The 10,397-nt window shown below is 34.8% G+C and overlaps 1 pseudogene; it reads right to left on the bottom strand.

Moving 5' to 3' along the window:
* Positions 1 to 2,296: 2,296 nt before the first annotated feature.
* On the bottom strand, positions 2,297 to 3,631 carry LOC143676476 (elongation factor 1-alpha 1 pseudogene; annotated as a pseudogene).
* Positions 3,632 to 10,397: the final 6,766 nt, after the last annotated feature.

The following is a 10,397-nucleotide window of genomic DNA, read 5'->3' as shown; positions in this document are numbered from 1 at the left end:
GTCTCTTTGGCACCAAGAGCACAAGTTAAGTCTGGTTCACTTGGGATTCTTTGTTGCTCATGAACTGAATCTTTACACACACAATGCTGAGAAATTTGGAAGATTTGGGTATGGGGGAAAGCAACCATAAAAAGATTGCTCCCATCTCTCCTACTAATATATCTCCAATCATCATGAAATATATATTGTTAATTATATTTTTCATCTCTTCTTTTTCTGATTTTTTCAGGGACCAAGAAAAGATTATATCTCAGAAAGATTCAAATCTAGCAAGAAGTGAATGTCTATTTGATTCATCACTGAATCCTAGACTCGAAACCAAAATGAAAGCCAAAAAAAAAAGTTTAGCACATAGTAGACATTCAATAAATATTTCTTTAGAAAGTAAAGGGTACTGATTAGCTTCTCAATGTGCTGTAAATCAGGTCAATCTTTGCCTTCATAGCATTGCCCAGCAACTGAAAGGAATTTGACTGATACAATACCTCAGTCAATATGGTATGTCCACTATCACATTTTCAAAAGGCTGAATAACCAACTTTACATTAAATATTAAACTTTGCATATATTTTAAAAATCAAACCTGAAAATCCAATAACCAGTGCGGACACATTTTAAAGTATTCTTTAATATGCATGATCCTTGTATCCAAAAGATAAAATGACTGATCTACTGTATAGAAGTAGTTTAATTGAATGCAATATACCAGAAATGGGCTGGCTTTAACAATGGGGAATTTTTAGCTTACAACCTTACAGTTCTGAGGCAACAAAAATGTCCAAATCAAGGCATCATCAAGACGATACCTTCTTCCTGAAGACAGGCTGCCAGTGACCCTGGCCTCAAGGGCATCTACTAGTTTCTCCCTTCTCTTCTTGGTTTCATTGCTTCTATCTTCTGGTTTCAACAGATTCAACTTTGTTTCTCTCTCAGCTTCTCTGCGTTTCTCTCTGTAGTCATCCTCTTGTAAAGGACTCCAGTAAGAGGATTAAGACCTACCCTTTGTGAGGTGAGTAACATCTTAAGATCCTATTCACCAAAGATCCTACTTACAGTAAGTCTACTCCCACAGGAATGGATTAAAAACATAAATTTCTGGGGTCCATAAAAACTCCAAACTATCACATGTGACTTACGTTTTGCATGAAAATGTTTTCATCTATTTAAAATTTTTTATTGGCTCTGATTCCACTTATCTTGAGCAATTCAATTCCAGAAAATATATTGTTACTGGTTCATATGTTTGAGGAATCCAGCTCCTTACCAAAATATTATATTCAATTTTTTTCAACCCCAGCTATATGAAAGCTTTACTTGGCAAGCCTTGTGGGGAAAGCTGCCCTTACATACCAGACTTGGCACTCAGCCAATGCACTGCAGTCTCTGAATAGAGTTGCAATCAAGACTCAAGCTTTTCTAGCTGGTAATTCTCATACCCACTTTGTATTCCTAACCCCAGGACTTTTCCAAGCAACTTTGCTGAGATTCCTTCTCCAGGGAAAGGAGGTGAAGACTTTAACTATATTTTCTTAGCTCTGACTCAGTATCTACTCTTGGCATCCTCCCAACTCTCCTAGCCTCTGACTCCATTAAACTATCAAAGCCTCTAGTTTGAGGTTCCCTTGAGGGTTAGGTGCACCCCCACATCTGTGCTGAGCCATCTAATCCTTGCCTGGTGATAGCTTTCCATGGGGTAAAATGAAACAAAGGAGGTACATCTCAATAATTAAAGGCTGTACTGATATTTCCATTTTGACTTTGATTATTTTAATCTGCTGTCTTCCACAATTAGCAGCTCAGCTCAGCTCTCAGCTCGGCCCAGCTCTTAACAATGCATATTAAACATCACAGGATGACTTATTGAATAGGAGTCTCTCTTTTTTCCTCATTAAACTTTGTCTTCATGGGTCTCAAAATTCCAAGTCAGATTGTTGGTCATTGTTTCCATTTAAAGGCTGTACCTTAAAACTGTCACACAAAAACAGGTCCACAAGGCATTCCTTTTCTTCTAAAAGTTTTATGATGCATTGTTATTATTAGCCAGTCTTTTACTATTTAGGAGTAAATACAATACTCCTAGTATGATACCTGGAATAGGAAGTCATGGTAATTAAATGGGAATAGCATTGAAATATATCCTATGAGAAAATATGCTACCAAAGCTATCAGAGATGTTGACAGAATATACAAATATAGTACTCTAATACAAACTTAACTGGCCAATAGAAGCAAACAGTTCTGAAACTGTTCTTCTACTCCTGGTTAAGATGGGGGTGGCAGGTGTAATGGGTCATATTCATTTAGCTTTCTGAGCTTTCTGGGCAGACTTGGTGACATTGCTAGCTGCAACAAGCTTCTTGTCCATTGCCTTGATGACACCTGCAGCAATTGCCTGTCTCATATCCTGAACAGCAAAAGGACCCAGAGGAGGATAGTCAGAAATGCTCTCAACACACATGGGCTTTCCATGAACCATATCATTATGGAAGCATCAACAGATCTCAGGAATTTGGGGCCATCTTCCAGCTTCTTATCAGAACTGTGACCAATTCCCTTCAGCTCAACAAACTTGCAAGCAATGAGAGCTGTGTCACAATCCAGTACAGGTGCATAGTCAGCACTGATTTGGCCTGGATGATTAATCCAGGATAATCACCTGGACAATGAAGCCAGCTTCTTCCATTGGTGGGTCATTTTTGCTGTCATCAACCATATTGTCATGACAAACAACTTTTATGGATATGCTCTTGACATTGAAGCCCATATTGTCCCCAGGAAGAGCTTCACTCAAAGCTTTATAGTGCATTTCAACAGGCTTTAGTTCAGTTGTAACATTGCCTGGAGCAAAAGTGACCACCATATCTGATTTGAGAACTCCAGTCTTCACTCGGCCCATAGGCACAATACCAATACTGCCAATTTTGTAAACATCCTGAAAAGGTAGAAACAAGGATTTATCAGTTGGATGAGTAGGTGGCAGGATGCAATCCACAGCTTCAAGCAGCATGGTTCTACTGCCATCTTTACGGGAGACTTGAACCAAGACATACTAGCACTTGGCTCCAGCATGTTGTCAACGTTCCAACCAGAAATTGGCATAAAAGTTACTGTGTAAGGGTTGTAGTCAATTTTTTAAATGTGGGTGCTTACTTCCTTAACTATTTCCTCATATCTCTTCTGGCTATAGGGTGGCGTAATAGAATCCGTTTTGTTAATTTCAACAATTGGTTACCCAGAGCAGCATTCTCACTGATCTGGCCATTTGGAGATACTAACTTCAAATTCACCAGAACCAGCAGCAACAGTTAGGACAGCACACTCAGCCTGAGATGCACCTGTAATTGTGTTTTTAAAAAGTACCCATGTCCTAGGGAATCAGTGATAGTCATATGATACTTGATGGTCTCAAATTTCCATAGGGATACCATAGAGGGATACCTCCCACTCGTATTCAGCTTTCAGTTTACCCAAGACCCAGGCATTCTTTCCATCTCTGCAGCCTCCTCAATTTTTTTGATGAATCTTTTGTCAATTCCACCACATTTGTAGGTCAGGTGGCCCAAAGTTGTGATTTGCCTGAATCTACAAGGCTAATAATGACAAGGTTGAGATAAATCTTTTCCTTCCCCATTTTGGCTTGATATGGTGATGGTTTCCATGACACCTGTGTCCTGGTTGCAAGCTCATTGTGAAGAAAAGCTGAGTAGGAGTTACTTTTGTTTTGTTTTGTTAACTTTTTTTATTGTATAATATAACATATATATATAACAAAGAAATGAGAACAGCAATAGTTTTCAAAGCCCTGTTCAACATGTAGTTATAGGAAAAATCCCAGAGTTTGTCCTGGGCTACCGTATGATCCTTTCAGATTTTTCCTTCGAGCTGTTCCAGAATATGGGTGGTTAGAGGTCTTAAATATCTTTTTATCATCACAACTGACTTTTTTCTCTTTATTGTGTGTGTGAAAAATAACATATATACAAAAAATATATAAATTTCAAAACACAGCACATAGTTCAGAGTTTGACGTCGGTTGCAATTTCACAATTTGTTTTACTTCTAGCTGCTCTAAAAATACCGGAAACTAAAAGTGATATCAATTTAATGATTCATGTTCATTTGTTAAATCCTGTCTTTTCTGTATAACTCCACCATCACCTTTGATCTTTCCATCCCTCTCTTTAGGGGTGTTTGGGCTATGGCAATTCTATATTTTTGATATTGGAAGGGTCTGTCACTAATATGGGGTAGGGAGATGGAACTGATGTTCTGGAGAGAGTGGGCTAGTATCTCAGGACTTATCTGGACCAGAGACCCATCTGAAGGTTGTAGGTTTGAGTAGGAGTTGTTAAATAAAATTTTATACCCTTCTGATGGGACTGAGTACGTAATATAAAAAGGATAAATCATTTTTTCCTAAAGAATATTTTTAAAAAATATAAAAGAGTACAGTTCTTTAGTTTACAATTTTAGCATTTTACTTGTTTTTTATTTCATTTATCAAATAACTTTTAGTTTAAACTGCATGGAAATATGCAATAGAATGGCTCTGTGATGATGAGAACATTGTATTTCTGTGCTCTCTAATACAGTAACCATGAGTCACAGGTGGCTATTTAGAACTTGAAATGTAGTTAGTGCAAATGAAGAGGCGAATTTTAAATTTTTCTTGTTTTAATTTTTTAAAATTAAATTTAAATATCTGCATCCAGCTAGTAGCTACCATACTAAAGGGTAAATATCTGCATCCAGCTAGTAGCTACCATACTAAAGGGTATACTTCTAGAATATGCCAGATAGTTGGTAGAATTAAAATAAAACAAAGCAAAATAAAATTCTTTTAACATCTGTTATAGTCTTTTCAATGTGTTAATGATAGTCCCTCTCAAGACATCATTTAGTATCTTTTTTCTGTTCTCTCAGTCAGAAACATTCCTCTTTTGAATTTATATTTGAGTTCATGGAAGATTCCTAGGTACTTTCTGGGATGATAAGAAAGTGTCATACTTAGACAGCAGTAATAGAAATAGCAGAAATTATTTTTTTTAAAAATCAGAATGCAAATCAACGTCTCAAAAGAAGTGAAAACCTCTTGGAATTATAACTGTAAAGATAGATAACCTACTAATTCACTGTTTGGTTATAGAAATAATTATAACAAATGATAATCAAAGTCATTATGGCTATAGTACTATGAAAATTCTATATTTACATTGCTTGGAAAATAAAGGCTTATGCCTAAAATGTTAAATATAAAAATGGTTACATGTAAATGAGGTAAGTTTATCTTTTAATAAAATATCCTGTATATATGCCCTTCTTTTAATACTGATTAATAATATAGTATTTCATTCATTCAATTTATGCATTAATACTTTCAACAAATATTTGCAGTTGAAATACCGTTTGTCAGTGCCTTTGCTAGATCCCAGAATATCAGGAGGAGAGATACTTTACTATAATGCAGCTCAAAGTTGAGTTCTTACAAGTAGATGCTTATTTTAGTTTAGGAAATTGAGTATTGCCAAAGCAACATGAAAAGGCTATTCTGAACTCACAGAAGAAGGGCATCTGCTACAGATTGAAGAGTCAAATATACCAGTGGATAGTTGCTTGAGGACAGAAACTATTCTTATTCACTACCATATCCCTAGTGGTATACAATTTTATATGAAAAATAAATAAATATTACTTAAAAAAAATTTTACTATGAATTAACTTCTGTGTGGACACATGAATGAATAGCAGAATAAAAGTTGGAGGTAGCTAGTTCCAGGCAGAAGGAAGGTCTTGCAAAAGCAAAGATATACAGATCGCCAAGTATATTGGATCGCCAAGTAATTTTATTTAAGACTGGGCAAAAAGGAAGGAAAGTGGAAGAGTTGAAGTTGAATAGTTAAGATCCAAATTAGGAAAGGCCTTCGATAAAGAGTTTGGATTTTATTATGAATACTGTTTGCAACCATTGAAGGACTTCAAGTTGCTGACTAATTTTCTTAAGACTCAGATTTTTTTTCCCCTCAGGCATGAGTAAATAATGATTTGCAAAGTTGCTGTAATGATATTTTGGTGCACTGTATAAATTCAAGTTCACAGATGTCAATGAGTAATATCCTTATTAATGATGGCACTTACACTAAGCATGTGTAACTGAATTACTGCAGCATTCAAAAGACTGTTGAATAATGAACTATGTAACGTGGAATAGAAGAGGAGAGAAAAGTTAATATAAGTTGTGAAGGATTTAGAGATCAAAGAGAAAGTATAATTAAGTCTCTTCTCACTAACTAGAGTAGAACTCTTCAGAGTGTTAAAAGATTTAACTTTGAATATAGGAATATAAAGTTATTATTTCTTTCTGAAAAGCAAATACAATGCAATAAAATAAATCAGAAAGCCACATTCACAAGAGTAGTTAATTGTATGTAAGAGCTTATCATTCTCCAAAAATTGTCATACAGATTATAATACACAAATGCATTCATATCAATATATATGGAGGGATAAAGAGTGGGTGAAAACAAGTATTTTCTCTATGCTTTTTGGTTTCAATTTTGGGGAAAAAACCACAATTTGTATTATTTTCCTTATTTCACTCTATTTTTGTAAGACAAAAATAACCATATAATACAATTTCTTAAGTTGAAACCAAATATTAATCACTTTTATTCATAATAATTTCCCTCAGAAAATGTATAAGTGCGTTGTACGTATGTTTGTTCTGATCAACACCATTCAAGATAAACACCTATAGTTTTCAATAAAATATGAACTACACAGTACTCTGTAAATATAAGATAATTAATTAATTCTACCATTTTGCAAATAATGTTGATATTTTTTGTAAACTAAAATCATGCTCAATTTAACTGTACATTATTTAATATAAAATAGCACATCTATTTAAGAATGTTTCTTATTGAAAGGATTCGGAGTGTCCATTACTGCTAAATTGAAGAGATACTTATGGAAACATGCAAAAAACATTCAAAACAGTTGAATTTGAAGGTGATGCTCAGAGTGTTGTCCAGTATACCAATGAACAGAAATATAGAGGAAAGTAATGTCGTGTTCTCTTTTTTATTATTATTATTTTAACTTTTTTATTACATAGCATAACATATATACAAAGCAAACAAATAAAAAAGCAATAGTTTTCAAAGCACTCTTCAAAAACTGGCTACAGGACAGATCCCAGAGTTTGTCATGGGCTACCATATGATCCTCTCAGATTTTTCCTTCTAGCTGCTCCAGAATATAGGAGCTAGCAGGAATGTCATGTTTTCTTAATAGATTATCTTTTGAAGGAAGAATATCAAGTCATGGAAAACAAAACCTAACCTATCGTACTAACTCAATTATTTAAGATTTCTTGAAATATAACTAATTTAATAATAAATCTATTAGAAGTTACTGTTGCTTGATAATGAATGGAGAGAGTTGAAATTTTCACGGTGCAAGTAAAAGGACGTGGTCCCCATCACTTCTCATGTGGACTACTAAAATAGCTGTGGACTCATTCGACCGATCTTCCACCTTATTTCTTTCAATACATCCACCACACATTTATTAAAATAAGATGAATAGGTGTCCATGCAGGCAGGGAGACCTATTACAAGGTTTTAGCAATAATTTGATCTAGAGTTCTGGATAAGATGAAGGAATTACCTGTTGTCCTTCTTTCCCATTTACCACAACTATAAAATCTGGACAGAATGCCTGGCATAGCTATGTGAGGACTCTGAAAATCAAATAGCATCAGACAGATCAGGAAAGGACACCAGAATGTGGAATACTACTAAACCCATGGACCTGTGGTGTGTTTACTTGTTTTTGTTTTTGCCATTTTTTTTTGCTCAGTATTTCCATCTCCAATATCGGTACACAGCAAGTACACAGCAAGTCACACATAGGGAAAGTGATCCAGGAGAAGCTTGGCTCAACAATGAGAAAGGAAGTATTTAAATTTGTTGAGGGTAGAAGAAATCTCAGTTTGAATTTGGTTTTGTTTTTCCCTCTGCTCTTTTTCACCCCGGTCCCCTGGCAAAGTCACGGTGTTAATAGTGGTCTCAATAGTGGCCAGCAACTAGAGCCTGAAAATGTAGAACGTCCGTCTTCCATCATTGAGCAGCAGCACCAAAAGGACAAGACTTAGACCTGATGGTATTTTTCTGTCCCTCTGTTCGCTCTATATGTGGTCAGGAAGCAGCACAGCCTCAGAAGTAGGGGGTTTCTGAACAACAGACAGAAAAGGAGAGTCCAAAGAAATGTCAAATAAAGCGGGATGTGGAAAGGGAGGAGCTTGGGAAAGTGACGCCTTGAGAACTTTTGTACCCAGGCTGAACTTAAGCATGTATGGGTCTGATCTCAAATAGCATATCAATGATCCAGAGAACTAAGCTAATTGGTAGATCTCCTCCCAGGTCTCAGAGGGAACACTGGGTACCCTATGGAACAGATCTGAATCACACAGCAAAGGTTTCGAAAACTAAAGTGATATTGGAACCATAGACAACAAAGGTGAGTTGAACTTAACTAGCTGAAGCTAACCAGGCCCATAAATATTAAAACAAAAATGCCATAATTCTTCCTGAGATGTAAATAAGAAGCAAACATTCATAAAGTAATATTTAAGACGTCCAAGTTAACAATCCAAAATTACATGAATCTTGAGAACCTTGAAAATCTCAATGTGCGTAGGAAAAAACAATCAAATGACACTGATGACAAGATGACAGAGATGCTGGAGCTTATATGAAAGAGATTTTAAATCAGCTATTACAAAAATGTTAGGACAAGAATTGGGAATAAAGAATCTTTAAACAAATGTGAAAAAAGAATATGTTCAACAACTCTATAGAATAAATAAATAAGAACCCAATGGACATTTTAGAACAATAAACAAAATAAAAAAAAAACCACTCAGTGGAGTCAATGGTTGAATGGAGATGATAAAAGAGTCAAAAAAAAAAAAAAAAAAAAAACACTCAATGGTGTCAATGGTTGAATGGAGATAATAAAAGAGTCAATGAACTTCAAGGTATATTAATAGAAAGTAAACAACCTAAACACCAAAGAGGAAAAAAAAAAAGGTTGGAAAAAATGAATAGAGCTTCAGGGATCTTGAGGACAATGCAAAAGTTCTAGCATTCGTGTAACAAAAAAAAAAAGAGAGGAGCAACACTGTAGTACTGAAATATTGTTTGATGAAAAAATGACTGAAACTTCCCAAATTTGACACAAGACATAAACCTACAGATTTAAGAATCTGAGCAAACTCAAAGGAGTAACTTAAATTAATCCCCATGCACACTCATCATTATCAGACTGTTGGAAACTAATGTCAAAGTGTTGAAATAAGCTAGAGAAGAACAATGCATTAACCAAATGGCAGTGGTTTTCAGTCAAGGGCAATTTTGTGCCTCAAAAGATATTATATACAAGCAGACATACTTTGGACTAGACCTCACATCTTATGCAAAATTTAACAAAATACAAAAATATAACAAAATACAAAAAATAACTCCAAATGTATCAATCTAAATGAAAAATGTAAAACCGTAACATTTTTAGAGGAGAAAATCTATAACTTGGGGCTAGTGTAGGAATTCCTACAAATAACGCTAAAAGCAGTATGTGTAAAAGAAAAGAGTGGATAAATTGCATACTATTTAAGTTTTAAAAAGAATGTTTTGCAAAAAAAATTGCACTGTTAAAGAACTAAAAAAAAATATTATGGAGTGGGAGAAAACATTTGCAGATTACATATCTGACAAAGGATTTATATCTAGAATATAGAAAGAACTCTCTAATATCAACAATAATTAAACAAATAACCCAGTTAACAATGATCAGAGATCTTGAACAGATATTTCTTCAAAGAAGATATGCAGATGATATATAAGAACCTGAAAAGACATTGAACATTATCCATCAGGAATGTGTGCATTTAAAGCATGATGAAATACCACTATATATCTTTTTTCAAGTGGCTAATTTAAAAACATAAATATAGTGGGAATTTAAAGTGCCTGTGAGAATGCAGAGCAACTTGAACTCTCATACTCTGCCTGTGGGAACGCAAAATGTTATAATCAGTTAGAAAAATAAGTCAATATTGTTTTATATTGACACCATATAACCTAGAAATACTACTCTTTTATGTTCACCCTAGAGAAATAAAACTTATGTTCATACAAAAATCTGTATACAAATGTTTACAGCATGTACATGCATTATTTTGCAAATCTGGAAATCACCTCTCTGTCACATGGCAATCCTTCACTCCCCTCGCTCTACTCTTTGGTTTCTTCTGATTGGCTGTGTCTGAATTTCTTCTCTTTATAAGACTCCCAGTCATTGGGATTTAAAATCACTCTGATTCAATTTTGCCACAC

This window comes from Tamandua tetradactyla, chromosome 3, assembly GCF_023851605.1.
Source record: "Tamandua tetradactyla isolate mTamTet1 chromosome 3, mTamTet1.pri, whole genome shotgun sequence".
NCBI lineage: Eukaryota > Metazoa > Chordata > Mammalia > Pilosa > Myrmecophagidae > Tamandua > Tamandua tetradactyla.
Note: the sequence above shows the minus strand (reverse complement) of the source record. Positions and strands in the feature narration are given on the sequence as shown.